Source organism: Sus scrofa, chromosome 2 (assembly GCF_000003025.6).
Source record: "Sus scrofa isolate TJ Tabasco breed Duroc chromosome 2, Sscrofa11.1, whole genome shotgun sequence".
NCBI classification, from domain to species: Eukaryota; Metazoa; Chordata; class Mammalia; order Artiodactyla; family Suidae; genus Sus; species Sus scrofa.
Genome location: NC_010444.4, coordinates 15,697,178 through 15,715,101, shown reverse-complemented (window position 1 = coordinate 15,715,101; position 17,924 = coordinate 15,697,178). Strand labels below are relative to the sequence as shown.

The window sequence follows — 17,924 nt, the reverse complement described above, 5'->3', positions numbered from 1 at the left end:
CCAGATCCATAACCCACTGAGCGAGGCCAGAGATTGAACCCAAAACCTCATGGTTCCTAGTCGGATTCGTTTCCACTGTGCCACCATGGGAACTCCTAATTAGTGAGGTTTATTTATAGTCAATAACCTGTGTTACATACATACAATGGACTATTACTCAGCCATAAATGGGAGTGAAGTATTTACTGATACATACTGCAATAAGGATGAACTTCACATACATGATACAAGGTGAAGGAAGCCAGACACAAAAGGCCCCATATTGTATGATTCCATTTATAGGGAATATCCAGAATAGATCAATCCACAGAGACAGAATGCAGATTGGTGGTTGCCAGGGTTGGGGAGAAAGAGAGGGAGAGTGGGAAGAAACTGCTTAATGGTACAGAGTTTTACTATGATGTAATGGAAATGCTACTATTTTGGAACTATATAGAGATGGTGGTTGCACAACACTGAATGTACAAAGTGCCACTGAATTAATTGCTCATGTTAAAATGGTTAATTTTGGGAGTTCCCATCATGGTGCAGTGGTTAACTAATCCGACTAGGAACCATGAGGTTTTGGGTTCTATCCCTGCCCTTGCTCAGTGGGTTGGGGATCCGGCATTGCCGTGAGCTGCGGTGTAGGTCACAGATGCGGCTCGGATCCCGAGTTGCTGTGGCTCTGGCGTAGGTCGGTGGCTACAGCTCCAATTAGACCCCAAGCCTGGGAACCTCCATAGGCCACAGGAGCAGCCCTAGAAAAAGGCAAAAAAAAAAAAAAAGTTAATTTTGGAGTTCCTGTTACGGTGTAGCAGAAACAAATTCGACGAGGAACCATGAGGTTTTGGGTTTGATCCCTGGCCTTGCTCAGTGGGTTAGAGATCTGGCATTGCCGTGAGCTTTGGTGTAGGTCGCAAACATGGCTTGGATCCCCCGTTGCTGCTGCTGTGACGTAGGCTGGTGGCTGCAGCTCTGATTCAACCCCTAGCCTAGGAACCTCCAGATGCCACAGGTGTGGCCCTAAAAAAAGACAAAAAAAAAAAAAAAAAAAAAAAAGGTTAATTTTATGTTGTGAGAATTTTACCTTAATAAAAAATTTCTTTTAAGTTCCCAAGTCATTTTAACCTGGCTTAAAACCCTCTAATGTTACTTTCTTCACATATGTTTGAGCTGCAGAAGCAATATTTCCTATCTATTTTTCAAACAGCAACAGTTAATGAAAGCTTTCAAAATACTTTCCAACCAAGAAAATGTGAACAATAATATTCAGTTGTTGGTATTCTGTGAATTCACCGCAGTACTTTTTTTTCTTGTTAGTTACTTTTAGAAGCATTTAGAAAAAGGTTATTCAACCTGTCTCATATAAAATATAGATGTCAGAGCTCCTGCTGTGACTCAGCAAGGTTACGAATCCGACTAGTATCCATGAGGATTTGGGTTCAATCCCTGGCCTCGATTAGTGGGTTAAGGATCTGGTGTTTCTGTGAGCTGTGATGTAGGTCACAGATTCAGCTCAGATCTTGCATTGCTGTGGCTGTGATGTAGGTCAGCAGCTGCAGCTCCGATTTGACCCCTAGCCTGGGAACTTCCATATGCCACAGGTACAGCCCTAGAAAGCAGAAAGCAAAAAGCAAAAAAAAAAAAAAAATCATAGATAGATAGATTGATTGATAAATAGATTGAAGCCACTGTGCTATATTTACTGAAGTGGCTTCTACTACTTCATAGCCTGAGTTTTAAAAATTGGTGTTTATGATTTTGCTGCTCTTCATTCAAAGGAAAGACTTGTTTAATACCAAAACCTCCCAGCCGCTGAAATAATGGATACAGTGTTTTGTGTATGCATGTGACACTGGGGTGTTGCTTTGTCTTTATCTTTTTCCAGGATCTATATACTAAGGAAAAAAGGACTTCACCAATTTTTCCCCAAAATTATTTTAATTTTAAAATTAACTTTATTTTATTGTCTTTGCTATTTCTTTGGGCTGCTCCTGCGGCATATGGAGGTTCCCAGGCTAGGGGTCGAATCAGAGCTGTAGCCACCAGCCTACGCCAGAGCCACAGCAACGCGGGATCCGAGCTGCGTCTGCAACCTACACCACAGCTCACGGCAACGCCGGATCGTTAACCCACTGAGCAAGGGCAGGGACCGAACCCGCAACCTCATGGTTCCTAGTCGGATTCGTTAACCACTGCGCCACGACGGGAACTCGTAAAATTAACTTTAGAATTTGATTTTTTGTGTGTATGGAAAGAACAGCACGAACCTTTGCTTTATTCCCCTAGAATTTGATTTTTTATATATATAAGTACACGATATATATGTTATGAAGCATTACAAAAAAATTGACATGTTGACCTACCACCCAACCTAAAAATTAAAATACTACCAATATTACTTCTTTCCTATCCTATCCTTCTTCCTGCAAAAGTACTTTCCTGAAGTTCTTTTAGTTCTATGCTGCAGTCAGTCACATTCCTAAACAAAATTAACTGTGCTTGTTTGTGAACCTTAGAAAAATGGTATACTGTTGTAGTCTTCTACAATTTTTTTTCATTCAATGTTTCATTTGTAAAATTCATCCATATGGTATACTATAGTTCAAAGCTACTCAAAGTGTGGTCCAAAGACGTGCTGGCTCACAAACTTATCATTCAGAGATAAGAATAGAAATAGAGGTGAATGTTTAGAAAACTGTCATAGCATCTATTCTAACTTCTTTTATTATAGTTGTTTGAGGAAATAAAAAAAGTTCAGCAAGACTAAAGTATAAAATGCAATAAGACAAGTAAAGGGGTACAGAAAGTAAGGATGGAAAGTAGTCTGGATCAGACCCTAGAAGGTCTATAAACAATGTTAAGGCATTTAGACTTATTCCAAAGGTAGAAGGAGACTTTGAAGGAAGGAAAGTAAGAACTTTCCTTTAAAGTTAAGGAAAGAACTTACTTTGAAGTTAAGAAGGAAAATTTCATGTGCTATCGAACCTGCATTTTTCAAAGACTGCATAATATAAAAGCAATGTAAAGAATGTCTTAGAAGGCAGTAACCATGGGGGGAAATCAGTTAGAAGGCTGTATGTAACCTGAGTTAAGAATGATGATGGGCTAGACCTAATGCAGGTGGAAAAAAGGGGGTGGATTTTAGAGATGTAAGGGATGTCAAAGACTGTCCTTATTGAATGAACGTAGAAGGGGTTTAGGATAGGGAAGAAGACGAAGTTTTGGACAGCTGCGTTTGAGCAAATGCACTAGCCAAATGCAGATGTGGGCAGAAGTTGGTCATTCAAACCTGGTGCTCAAGAGAGAGAGATCTGGTCCGAAAATAAAAATCTAGGAATTATCAAGTAAGAAATGTAATGAAAACCAAGAGGATGGATGATAACACTGAGGGAGAGTACATTGTGAGAGGAGCTCCAGTTTAGACTTGAGATGAAACCAGGACACGTACCATCTACAGGACAGGTAGATGAGGTCCTTAGCCACATGATACATATAAAATGGTCAATTAATGTCTGCTAGGGAAAGGAAAAAATCCGCAATAATCAAAAATGCAGTAACAGTCTTATCAAATTTGAATTTTTTTTTTGGTCTTTTTTTCTTTTCTAGGGCCGCTCCTGTGGCATATAGAGTTTCCCAGGCTAGGGGTCTAATCAGAGCTGTAGCCATCGGCCTACACCAGAACCACAGCAACTCAGGATCCAAGCCTCGTCTGCAAGCTACACCATGGCTCACGGCAATGCCGATCCTCAACCCACTGAGCAAGGCCAGGGATCGAACCCGCAACCTCATGGTTCCTAGTCAGATTCGTTAACCACTGAGCCATGACGGGAACTCCCAAATTTGAATTTTTGCTACTTGAGAAAATTTTATTACCTTCTATTTCTGCCTGAAAATCCAAATTAAAAAGAAAAAAAAGAAAAACAATTCTGTATATTCAAAACCACCATTAACTTGAGGTAAGACCTTGGGTAAGTTACATAGCCAAATGTATATTGCTTCGACATGCTTGTATGTAAAGTAGGAATAACAGTAATAACTCAGAGGGCTATTGTATGGATTAAATGAGTCAGTACATATAAAGCTCTTAGACTAAGTACTTGTCATCTAGCAAGGGCTCAATAAATGTTAACAATTCACTATGTGAAGACAAGTATATTTGCCTCCAAAGGACTTAGGTAATTTAGAGAAATGTAAAATATAGTTAAGTTGGGGAGTTCTCATTGTGTCTCAGCGGGTAACAAATCCAACCAGTATCCATGAGGACACGGGTTCAATCCCTGGCCTCACTCCGTGGGTTATGTATCTGGCACTGTTGTGAGCTGTGCTATAGGTCGCAGACACGGCTCGGATCTGGCATTGCTGTAGCTGTGGTATAGTCCAGCAGCTACAGCTCCACTTCGACCCCTTATCTAGGAACTTCCATATGCCAAGGGGGCAGCACTAAAAAGACAAAAAAATTAATTAATTAAAATAAAATACAGTTAGTTGGTAAAAGGGAATCATCCCTAATCAGCAGCTGCCTAATAATCAAGCCTAACTACCCAGCTTCAAAACACTGTTAACCTGTCTTTACATAAGAGAGGAATGACTACAGTTTTAATCATAATTTGGGTTATCTTACCATACACACACATAAAAGAAATGAAGTACTGATACATGCTTCAACATGGATGAACCTTGAAAACATTATGTTAAGTGAAAGAAGTCAGTCACAAAGGACCAAAGATTTTACAACCCCATTTTACGAAATGTCCAGAATAGGCAAATCTATACTGACAGACAGAGAAACGTAGTTGCCTATGACTGGGGTGTTTGGAGAGATTAGAAGGGTAATAGTTAAGGAGTCTAGGGTTTCTTTGGGGGTAATGAAAACATTCTAAAATTGACTGTGGTGATGGTTGCACAAATCTCTGAATATAGTGACAGTAACTGAATTGTACACTTTAAATGGGGTGAATGGTATGTAAGCTACAGATCTCATTAAAATTCTTTTCTTTTCTTTTCTTTCTTTCTTTGGTCTTTTTGCCATTTCTCAGGCTGATTTATGTGGTCTTTTTGCCATTTCTTGGGCTGCTCCCTCAGCATCTGGAGGTTCCCAGGCTAGGGGTCTAATCGGAGCTGTAGCTGCCAGCCTACACCAGAGCCACAGCAACGCAGAATGTGAGGCGAGTCTGCGACCTATACCACAGCTCATAGCAACACCAGATCGTTAACCCACTGAGCAAGGGCAGGGATCAAACCCGCAACCTCAGTCGGATTCATTAACCACTGTGCCATGACAGGAACTCCCAAAACTCTTCTCTTTTTTAAGAGTGTGGTGTTTATTGTGATTTTTTTTTTCTCATTGGTTACCTGCATTTGTTATTTGTATAATGAACAAAGATTATGGGTAATTCTTTTTATTTATTTATTTTTGGCCATGCCCAGGGCATGCGGAAGTTCCCGGACCAAGTGGACCCACAGCAGAGTGACAACACCAGATTCTTAACCACTTGGCCACCAGGGAATTCCAAACTATGCTTAAAAAAAAAAAACAAAAAAAAAAAAAAACAAAAAAAAAAAAAAACTAACAAAGGTTACCAACTTAAAAGTTCTTAAGAGTCTTTTTTTGGTTTGTTTTTTATCTTTTTTTAGGGCCGCACCCAGCATCTGGAAGCTCCCAGGCAAGTGGTCAAATCAGGGCTGTAGCTGCTGGCCTATGCCACAGCCACAGCAGATCCGAGCCACGTCTGTGACCTACATCACAGCTCATGGCAACTCCGGATCCTTGACCTACTGACTGAGGCCAGGAATGGAACCTGCATCCTCATGGATATCAGTCGGGTTCGTTACTGCTGAGCTACAATGGTAACTCTAAAAGTCCTTAGGAGTCTTTAGGAGATGAGTCATTTGTTAAAGCTGCCAATCATTTTACATGCGCATGGGTTGGCTGTAAAAGTTAAAGTCCTTTCTAATAATAGGATCTAATAATAAGGAATTAACTCCATTCCAATTCATTCACTGAATTTCCCTGTGGGTAGAGCATGATGGCTCAAAGGAGTTCACAGGAGTACAAGCAGACATCTAAATAAGTAACTTTTTTTTCTGTCTTTTTGTCTTTTCAAGGGCCGCACTGAGGTATATGGAGGTTCCCAGGCTAGGGGTCCAATCGGAGCTGCAGTCGCCAGCCTACACCACAGCCACACAGCAATGTGGGATGCGAGCCATGTCTGCGATCTACACCACAGCTCACCACAACACCAGATCCCCAGGGATTGGACCTGCAACCTCATGGTTCCCAGTCGGATTTGTTAACCACTGAGCCACAAAGGCGACACCTAAACAAGTAACTATAATACAAATGTATTATATATGGAAAGTGCCCTAGGCAAATGACAGATAAGGGTTAAAGGACTTCAAAGATAGAATTAATTGCCAGTGAGTGAGGACGGTCAGTATAACTCTCATAGAAAGGATGGCATCTGAGCTCAGTGACAAATAGTAGGTAGAGTTTTCCAAAATGAAACAAAACAAAAAGAGGAATGGAGAAGAGATATTCTAGGCTGCGAAAATAAGAAAGGCAAAGTCTCGGAGGTAGAAAAGTTCTGAGCATGTTTAGCAAACACTGAATGGCAGCGCTTACCAGAATCTAAAGCCAGAAAGACAGACTAGAGTCAGACCATGTATAATCTTGAACATTAAGCTAAACAACAGAGGATGCTGATGACCTGAAGCAGGGCAATGACATGACCTTATCTACTTTAGAAAGAAATCTATGTAGAATGAATTGGAAGAGAAAGCAGAATCCTGATAGGAAATGTTGCAGTACTCCAGGACAAGGATAAATAGGAGCCAGAACTAAGAATGGAAAGGATGGGCAGAGAAGACTGAAGGGAGCTACATTAAAGTAGCAGAATCAATAGGTCTTAACTAAGGATGTGGGAGTAAGAAGAAGAGTCTGGTAGGAGGTTCCAGTCTAGGTGACTTGGAGAACAGTGGTGCCAATGACAGAAAAATGTCAGAATGTTCTGGGTGGTTTGGTTTAGGGAGTGGAGGACAGGTTAAGAATACGATGAGTTTAGTTTTAGACTTGAGAAACATGATCTTCAAGTGGCTGGAAATATGGCAGCAGGGATAAATAGAAGGTTCTGAATTTTATAAACATAGACATAGGAAATTAAGTCTTGGCTACATAGCAACATTTGATGCTTTAAGAGCATCAAAAAACTGGAGTTCCCATCATGGCACAGCAAACAAATCCGACTAGGAACCATGAGGTTGTGGGTTTGATCCCTGGCCTCGCTCAGTGGGTTAAGGATCCAGTGTTGCCATGACCTGTGGTGTAGGTTGTAAAGGAGGCTCAGATCCCACATTGCTGTGGCTATGGCTGTGGCCAGTAGGTGCAGCTCCAATTAGACCCCTAGCCTGAGAACCTCCATATGCGTGGGTGTGGCCCTAAAAAAGGAGGGAAAAAAAAAAAAAGAGTGCAAAAAACTGCCAACAAAGAGAAGCATTAATGTAATTAATTTGACCTGTATATGATGCTTGCTATGACTCATTCAATATAACCCATACTACAAATACTCAGAAATTTCAAATTATTCAGCGTAGCCTAAGGAGAGCCAGGTAAAATAAATGTGTCCTAGAGAAACATTATAATGTCACATCACTGATGTATCTAAAAATGTCTTCCAAAGAGCCCAAATACCATATAGTCCACACTACTGCTGAAAAAGGTTCAGGTATAATTATTTTTAGACCAGAGGTTAAGAAATGTTTCCAAGGTCATACATAAAGGCACAACTCAGAATAAATTTCAAGTTTAGAATAAATTTCAGTTTAGTATTCAATTAAATAACAAATCACCTATTAAGTGTGCATTATATGCTATTATTAACATATGGACCCTAGCAATTCATGCATTTTCTTATTCATCAACCAGTTAAAAGGCACAAGCGATTAAGGCAGCAGTAATGCTAGAGCGGTGCCTAAAGCCTATGTCTCCCATCTCTCAATCCACCACTCTTCCCCATCACCCAAGGATCCATGTGTAGTGTCCTTTTACTTCAAATTTCTGTACCCTAACATCTTATAAGAATAGTTATACATGAAGTTTTCTGGTGGCCTAGTGGTTAAGGATCCAGCATTATCACTGCTGTGGCATGGGTTCAATCCCTTGCCTGGGGACTTCCACATGCCACAGGCATGGCGCCCAAAAATAGCTATAGAGCTACTAAATGTACTGGTTTAGCTTTTTACTAGGGAGGAAGCTATGGCAGGGAGACTATTCTATGGCTAATTCCCAAGCTCTTGACCTACAAAAGCTCTTCATTATCACAACACAAGAGATCTGGATCTGATTACCATTCCTGGACTCTCACTTCTGGCTAAGGAAATGCTATGCAGAAGCACAGAAATGCTATGCAGAAGCAGAGTCTGAGGGAAGTTTCAGGAAAATTTCTGCCCATTCAAAAAGCAATCCCTTTGAACAACCAATAAAGAATGACGGTAGATTCGCTAAAAAAAAAAAAAAAGGAAATAATTATAAAACATGGATAAAATAGAATACACATTCATGCTCAGAAATCTTTGCTTCAACCAAGTCTAAGAAAGACAACCGGATTAAAGAAGCATAACAATTATGTGACGGTCATAGAAAATTAAAAAATTTTACTACTTGGCCAAGACAGACAAAAAAATTTCATCTCTTAAATAGCTTGTCCCTCTAATTTAAAAGACCTCACTGCCTCTAGGTAATTCTTACTAACAAGGACAAGTGTTGAAGTATTCTGCATTATCAGGGGGCTGGAAATGCAAACTGAGTCCGGGGATGGTGGTCTCCCACAAATTCCTTCAGAGGGGAAAAGAGCTGACTCTTTCATGTGGTGCTATTCATATCAGCAGGAAAGGTTAACAGGACTCTCCTCTATAGATGATCACTGTCAGCATCTCCAAAAGGGGGACTGAATCCCAAAACAGGCCTCTGGAGAGACAAAAAACTAAACCTGGCTGTGAATTAGGTCAACTTTGAGAGCTACTGCTCAATTGTACCAAGGTAGCTGAAAAATCTAATGCTTACTCATCCCAAAGCTACCCAGGTCTCCAAATCCCAGGCTAAGGACTCAAGGCCCAGGGAACTAGATCCAGCTCCACCCATCCAGCTCAGTGGGGTTATACTGAGTAAAAGCAATCCTCTCCAAGTAGGAACCAGGCTGGAGCAAAGCTAGGGGGTGGGCACCACTCAACCGCTGCAAATCCAAACAAGCACCCTAGAGCCGCTGTCACCACCCAGAAGTAGAGCAGACGCCCCCAGGCTCTAGCTCACTGCAGCCGGCATTGTTTACGCTCTTTCGCCACCTTAGCCTCTGATAGGCCAGGAAAGTCCCCCGTACAGTCCTCCAGGACTTCCGGCTTGGGCACGGGATGCCTGACCCTCATCCGCAGTTTGACACTTACGCTCCCCAGGCAGGGAGAGGTCGGGAGCCCTAAGGTCCGAGCCGAATCAGCAGGAATACCGGGCGGGCGGGCGGGGGCGGGGGCGGCATTGGTGCGGAGGGCCGCTGGGAAACGCCTCCTCGGGGGCGGGGCCCAGAGCTCACTGTCAGAGTGCCCGCCCCACCTTGGCTCCCCGCCAGGCACATACTGACGGCTTAAAGGAGCCGCAGCCGCAGCGTGCCTCCGCTCAGAGGTCTGCAAGACCCTGGGTACTCCTTCCAGGCCACAGGGTTTCCAAGGCAAGAGGTATGTGAAGGACCAACTAGGAAGACTCCACTGCTACTGGGTGGGGACCTCTTTTTTGGTAGCAACACAGATAATGTTCCCGAAACAAAGGAGATGACCTGTTCCTACTATCACAGTCCTAATTCGTTCTTCAGGAGTGAAAAAAATTGCTGCAGGAAATAGTCAAAGCCATCAGGGTAAATGTATAGCCTCCATTACGTAAGTGTCTTATTCCATTAACTTGAGCAGTTAGTGTTTTAGGCAAGGCCTAGAAAAGAATTCTGACAACCCGCACTGCTTCCCCTCATCCTTTCACTGACTTCCTTCTCTTCGCTACAACACAAGGAATCCTAAACAATGACAGAAGGTGGGTAGTAGGAGGCAATAGAGAAAAGTAACATTTTCCTTCTTGTGAGTAAAATGTGATCTTTCAAAAACTGGCCGAGAATTCCCTACAAGACTATGTAGATAAATAATTCTTGTGGGCAAATACTATTGTGATGTGCAGTCATCTAATGTAATATAAAGAGTTCTTGAGAAAATTGTAGTAGAAACTGGATTAACATCTCAGGGAATTAATTAATGGTCTCTGAGCTCTCCGTAGGTTATTAATAAATTTTAAATTTTTTTCATGGGAGGAATTTTTCCTCAACTGTCATCTTATAAGGTTTTTATGCATTTTGTGTCTCCTTTATACTGTAAGAAGAGATTTATGTGTTTATTAAGCCTGTATTACCTTCATCTAATCTTGATGAATAAACATACCTTACTAAAACCTTAAGCCACTACCAAACCAGTATGGGAATCAATTAGTAAAGCTAAAAACCATTTATAAGTGCCCTAACATCTTTCATGCCAAACAGGGGTTCAAGTGGAAAGTTAGATTCCAAAGGACAGCCATGAAGACTGCTCAAATACAGAGTAGACCCAGATTACCCTTATTCTGAAGGTGTTAGAAAATTCTAAGCTAATGTAGCCATGAAGTGAAACTGATTCAGAATAGAATAGTCTGGCTTTGAACTGCCAAGAAAATCTGATTCTAAAGTGCATTTAACTGTGAGTGAAAAAATTTTTAATGTGAATAGCACTTCTGAATTAGGTAATGAAGACCTTCTTTCATTCTATCTGTATCAGGCATACCACACCATTCTGAGAGTAATGACTTGTAGATGAGCCTTCCCATTAGATTAGGAGCACCTCAAGGGCAAAGGTTGGAGTCTATTTTACTCATCTTTTTTTTCCAGTGATACTAAAAGAATACTCAATAAATATGTATCACATATTTGACACAGGAGACCAGATAACTTCCATAAGCCTAGTGCAGTGAGTATGCGTACACATGCTCACACACTCAAATGGATACTACCTGGTGCTGTAATTATTAGTGAATTAAAATTTTACAAAGAAAAAAAATTCACTGATTGTACAGCTCAGTCTCAGATATCAGAGCTCAAATGATGATGATGATGATTTTGGCCACACCCATAGCATGCGAAAGTTCCCGGGCCAGAGATGGAACCCAAGCTGCAGCTGTAACCAGAGCCACAGCAGTGACAATGCCAGATTCTTTTTTTTTTTTGGCTTTTTGCCATTTCTTTGGGCTGCTGCCATGGCATATGGAGATTCCCAGGCTAGGGGTCGAATCGGAGCTGCAGCCACCAGCCTACGCCAGAGCCACAGCAACGCGGGATCCGAGCCACATCTGCAACCCACACCACAGCTCACAGCAACCCCAGATCGTTAACCCACTGAGCAAGAACAGGGACCGAACCCGCAACCTCATGGTCCCTAGTCGGATTCACCAACCACTGCGCCACGACAGGAACTCCACAATGCCAGATTCTTAACCTGCTGAGCCACCAGGGAACTCAAGATTATTATTACAGAGATTGGAATCTTTCGTCCCAAATGCGAAGATATTTTATATAATTATTCCTAAATATTCCTTAGATATATTACCAAATACCACATCCCAAACTCAGCCATCTTATTTTGGTTACTGTATCCTTTTCTTTACTATACTATGAAGAGACTAAATTAGATGTGTAAAGCCTTCACAATTCAACAAATTACCAGGTGGAAGTAGTTGCCTTAACACAGTCAAGGGGAATTTACTTAGGAAATGATTTAGCAAATATTATATATGGAAGAGGACATGAGAAAATCATACTTTATGTATTAGAAAGGTGGCATTTCTTGGGCTTAAAAAAAATCTTTCTTCACTGTTACGTTTTTTTTTGCAACAAATCAAGCATGGGTAAAAAAAAAACATTTACTGCACACACCATAAGAGCAAGCAGGAAAAAAAATTAAGCATTAAACTGGAATTCTTTATTAGATCATATTGAATGAGGGGAAAGAGGCCAAGCTAGTGATAAGGAGCATGGACTCTGGGGCTAGAGTGCTTAGTTCAAATCCTGATTGTACCATTTATCAGCTGTTTGTTTGGGACAAACTCCTACCTCTCTGTGCTTCTGTTTTTCTATTTGTAAAGTGGAGATTTTTTTTTTTTTTTTTTTTTTGGTCTTTCACCGCATATGAAGGTTCCCAGGCTAGAGGTCAAATTGGAGCTGTAGCTGCTGGCCTATGCCACAGTCACAGCAATGGGAACTCCAAAATGGGGAATTTTTTGTTACTGGGTTATTAGAAGGACTAAATGCGTTACGTTTATATTTGTAAAGTGCCTAGAATTAACTGCTAAATGTAAATACAGTAAATAAAATACACAATGTTCAAAAATAGTTACTGTTGGGAGTTCCCATCATGGCTCAGTGGTTAACAAACCTGACTAGCATCCATGAGGATGCAGGTTCCGTGCTTGGCCTTGCTCAGTGGGTTAAGGATCCAGCATTGCCATGAGCTGTGGTTTAGGTCACAGACCAGGCTCAGATCTCAAGTTGCTGTGGTTGTGGTGTAGGTTACAGCTCTGATTTGACCCCTAGCCTGGGAACCTCCATATGCCACGGGTGCAGCCCTAAAAAGGCAAAAAGACAAAAAAAACCCACCCAAAACCAAATAGTTATTATCTGCTTTATCTATCACATTCCCTTTAAAACTAAAAAGCAAGGCATTCCCACAGTGGCAGTGGGCTAATGATCCAGCTTGTCTCTGTTGTGGTGGTGACAGTTCCATCCCTGGCCTGGCACAATGTGTTAAAGGATCCAGTATTGCTGCAGCTGTGGTTTAGGTCACAGCTCCTGCTAGGATTGCACCCCTGGCGAATGTAGAAAGTTCCCTTATGGCACAGAGGATTAACGATCTGACATTGCTGCAGCTGTGGTGCAGGTTGCCACCTGCAATGTGGGTTTGATTCCTGGCCTAGGAACTTCCACGGGCCAAGGCAAAGGCCTTAAAAAAAAAAAAAAAAAAAAAAAAAGGCAAATATATAGACCTCTCCCGTGGACTGCTCCTAGGGCCCTGTGTTCCCAGCTGTCAGAGGCAGCACTAACCAAGGGAGAAGTGGTTCCCCAATCTTAGAGATTTTAAGTCAGGTTTACTACAATGTAACTTACACACAGTAAAATTCATTCTTTTTATTTATTTATTTATTTTCTAATTTTAATTTTTTATTTTTTGCTTTTTAGGGCCACACCCATGGTACATGGAGGTTCCCAGGCTAGGGGTCAAATCAGGGTACAGCTGCCGGCCTATGCCACAGCCACAGCCATGCTAGATCTGAGCCGCATCTTCGACCTATACCACAGCTCACGGCAACGCCAGATCCTTAACCCACTAAGCAAGGCCAGGGATAGAACCCACAACCTCATGGTTCCTAGTCAGATTTGCTTCAGCTGTGCCACAACAAGAACTCCAAATTCATTCTTTTTACTACATTCATGTAGAGTCATGCTACAACACTACAGTCAAGAACATCTCTACTCGCTCCCAAAACTTCCTGGGGCCCCTTTGTAGTTAACCCCTTTCCCCCAGGCAACCGCTAATAAGTGTTCTGTTCTTATAGTTTTGGCTTTTCCACAACTGTTACATAAAAAGAATCATATCGTGTACAGTCTTTTGAGTTTGGCTTTTTTCACTTAGTATAATACAACAGAGATTATCCATGTTTTTGCACATATCAGTAGTTTGCTCCCTTTTACTGTTGAGTGATATGCCACTATATGACGTAACATATTTTGTTCATCCATTTACAAGTTGAAGGACATGTGGGTTGTTTTCAGTTTTTAGGAATCATTAAAAAAACTGCTACAGATTTTTGTACGAACACAACTTTTCATTTCTCTTGGGCAAATATTCAGGAGTGGAAATGCTGGGTAATAGTGTAAGTGCATGACTAACTTTATAAATAACTGTCAAACTATTTTCCAAAGTGGCTGTATGAGCCCTTTTGTACTCCTCCACCAGCAATGTACAGTACAAGAGTTAAAGTGTAACTGAATTATTACTTAGTACTAATTTTCAGTATGGATCTGTATTTTTTAAGCTATCAATTAAAGCCAGTTTTTGCTGCAATTCATTCATAGTTTGAAATGTAGTCTATTTACAAAGAGTCATTGATTACTTGGTATGAATCTTACATGCTATTTTGAATACTTTCAAAAGGAAATACAATGAAAATTACCCTTTAGTTAATAGTTAAATAATAGTTAAATCTGGTCATGTTGGGAGTTCCTGTCATGGCTCAGAGGAAATGAATATGACTAGCATCCATGAGGATGCAAGTTCGATCCCTGGCCTTGCTCAGGAGATAAAGATTCGGCACTGCCATGAGCTGTGATGCAGGTCGAGGACGTAGCTTGGATCCTGCGTTGCTTTGGCTGTGGCGCAGGCTGGCAGCTGTAGCTCCAATTTGATCCCTAGCCTGGGAACTTCCATATGCCATGAGTGCAGCCCTAAAAAGCAAAACAAAACAAAACAAAACCATTAATAGGAGACAAATAAATTGTGGTATATTCACAGAAAACATACAGCAGTGAAAATAAATGAAGACAGCTATTAGCAAAAACATCAATGAATTTCACAAACCATTCTGAGAAAAACAGCTAGTTAGTGAAAAACATACAGTATGATTATATAAACCCAATCCATATACTGTGGAGGGATACATCATTTGTGGTTAAATTTAAAAGAAAAGTATGAGGAGGATATACTGAAAAGAGCATGGCAGAAAAGGCAGAGAATACAATCTGGGATGCAGTCAAGGAGGCTTGCACAGGATATTGGTAATGACCTGTTTCTTAAACTGGGAGGCAGGAACATACATGGGTGTTTCTTTTTTAAGGTTTATAATATAAATAACTTATTACATTAAAAATATATTAAATATTCCATGAGTTTCAAAATGAAAGGGCAAAAAAGCTGTCTTTACCAAATATGATGTTATAATTTATTTATTTATTTTTATTTATCTATTTTTGCTTTTTAGAGCCACACTTGCGCATATGGAGGTTCCCAGGCTAGGGGTCAATCAGAGATACGGCTGCTGGCCTACACCACAGCCACAGCAATGCAGGATCTGAGCTATGTCTGTGACCTACACCACAGCTCACGGCAACGCCGGATCCTTAACCCACTGAGCGAGGCAGGATCAAACCTGCAACCTCATGGTTCCTGGCCATATTTGTTTCTGCTGTGCCACTATGGGAACTCCTAAGATGTTATAATTTAAAAGTAAGTTACATACTGTAGTGTTCAGGTAGAAATGTTGAAAGGCTTTTGTTTGTTTTTGTTTTTTTTTTTTTTTTTTTAGTCTAAGCGGAAGCACTGGGCTGGAAAGAAGAAAATGTAAATCCCCAAGTCTCTGCTCTACCATTAACTAGCTGTGAAACCTTAGGAAAGTCATTTGATCTTTGGGGACGTTAGTATTCTCATGCATAAAACAAGGAGTTTGTGTTAACAACTCTCCCACCTCTAAAATTTTATGGAACAGTATTCCACAACAACTATTTATATATAATAAATAGCATGCTTGCAATTCCAAATCTTTCAGTCCTAGGATATCTGCAGCTAACATTAGACATTTGCAAAGTGCTTCTGCTTCACAAGTAAAAATCTAATAGTCCCATTCTCTTTGGCCCTTGGTTAAATTTCAACAAAGGAATGTAGCTTGCTTTAGGCTAGTACCACAGATGTAGTGATAATCCAAAACCATAGTTTACATATATGTGGATTATTATGTCATTATTTTCCTTTTTCAGGCATTCTAACCCATAAAATATATTTCGTCCCCTGATCAAAAAGGTAAGGATTCACACAAACCACTCAAAAAGCAAAAATTTAATTATCAGCCTCTTATGACTGGCAAAGAAAGAAATGTGGTAAAAAGTAAAAACACTGATTCAGAAAGTCAGAAATATGAAATGTATTTCCTTCTCTATACACAGAGCACTGAGAAGGTGAGTTTTCTGAGCTATTTAGTCACATCTAGTACAATTTGTGGCACCATGTATCAGAATCACATTCAGAGCAGGCCTTCCTATGGCCTATACTCAGGGCACCAAACTCAGCTCAACTTTCTACTATCCATCATCATTGGAATGGGATTTGAAGTAATACATTAAAAGCCCAGGACAAGTAGCTTCACTGGGGAATTCTTCGAAACATTTAAAGAATTAAGACCAAATCCTCCTGAAACTCTTCCAAAAAACTGAAGAGGAAGGAACACTTCCAAGCTCACTGTACAAGGCTAGAATAACCCTGATACCAAAGCCAGACAAAGACACTACAAGAAAACTACAGACCAATATCACTGATAAATAATGACGCAAAAATTCTCAACAAAATATAAGCAAACCAAATCCAAAGGCATAGTAAAAGGATTATAAACCACAACCAAGTGGGATTTATTCTTGGAATACAAGGATGGTTCAATATACCAAAATCTTCATTAAAAGAATGAAGGACAAAAACCACATGACCATCTCAATTGATGCAGTAAACAGCATTTGACAAGATTTAACACCTTCAATGATAAAAACAAAACAACAACAAAAAAAACAACACACACAAACAGTCAATTTAGAGAATTCCTGCTGTAGCACAATGGGATTGGCAGCATCTCTGGAGTGCTGGGATGCAGGTTTGATTTCTGGCCTGGCACAGTGGGTTAAAGCCATAGCTGCAGCCTAGATTACAACTGCAGATCAGATCTGACCCCTGGCCAGGGAGCTCCTGCAGGGAGCAGCTGTGGAAAAAACAAAAACAAAAAATAAAAACAAAAAAACTCACTTAAGCTAGAAATGGAAGGAAATCACCTCAAAATAATCAAGGTCATTTAGGAAAAGCCCACAGCTATCAACATATTCGATGGTAAAAGACTGAAAGTTTTTCCTCTAAGAGTAGAAACAAGGCAAGGAGGATGCCTGTGCTGGCCAATCCTATTCAATATAGAACTGGAAGTCTTCGCCAGAGAAATTAGACAAGAAAAAGAAATAAAATATATCTAAATTGGAAAAAAAGAAGTAAAATCATCTCTGTTCACTTATGACATAAAAGTCCTAGAGATTCCACAAAAAAGAAAACCATGAGAATAAATGAATTCAGCAAAGTTGCAGAAACACAAACCCAACACACAAAAATCAGTAGCATTTCTCTACACTACAAATGAACAATCTGAAAAGGAAATTAAGACAGTAACTCCACATACAATAGCATCAAAAAAAAAAATAAAATATTTGAGAGTAAACCTAACCAAGGAGATGAAAGACTTAAACACTGAAAACTATAAAAGAATGCTGAAAGAAATTAAAAAAGACACAAATAAATAAAAAGGTAGTCCATGGATTCAAAGGTTTAGTATTCTTAAGATTCCATATTTCTTCATCACTGCTGCTCATTGCGCCCACCCTGAGAGTGGGATGCTCAGTGAGGCCCATTGCCATGGCCAGCTCCTGTGCCAGCCCTGGGACTCCCTGCCGTGTGTCTGGCTTGGCACCATATCCAGTCCCATCGCCAGGTACCCCAACTCCCTGCAGTGTGTGAATATCAGCATCTCCTCAGACCAGGAGTGTCGGTGGGCATACTGGGGAGCCATGACCCCTGGCATGGTCTGTGCAGGGGTCACCCAAGGTGAGAAGGACTCCTGTCAGGGTGAGTCCGGGGGACCTGTGGTGTACAGAGAACAGCTCCAGGGTCTCTTGTCCAGGAGTATGGAGTGCTGTGCCCAGCCGGGTTATCCTGGTATCTACACCAACCTATGCAAGTACCAAGCCAGGATCCAGGAAACCATGTGGGGCAGATCATAGGCAGTGTGACAGACTGGCCCCTGCCCACATGCTCCCCAA

At 40.9% G+C, this 17,924-nt stretch overlaps 1 protein-coding gene across 7 annotated transcripts in view; it reads right to left on the bottom strand.

The window, feature by feature from the left end:
* Positions 1–17,924, bottom strand: part of CKAP5 (cytoskeleton associated protein 5) — a 109,858-nt gene that overhangs the window by 75,479 nt on the left and 16,455 nt on the right. The window contains exon 1 of one of the 7 annotated variants that reach the window (XM_021085231.1): positions 9,421–9,536. The exons of the other annotated variants lie outside the window; for them this stretch is intronic. The gene's annotated coding sequence lies outside the window, so the exon portion shown is untranslated. Of the gene's footprint in view, positions 1–9,420; positions 9,537–17,924 lie in introns of those variants that run through there. 7 annotated transcript variants of the gene reach the window in all.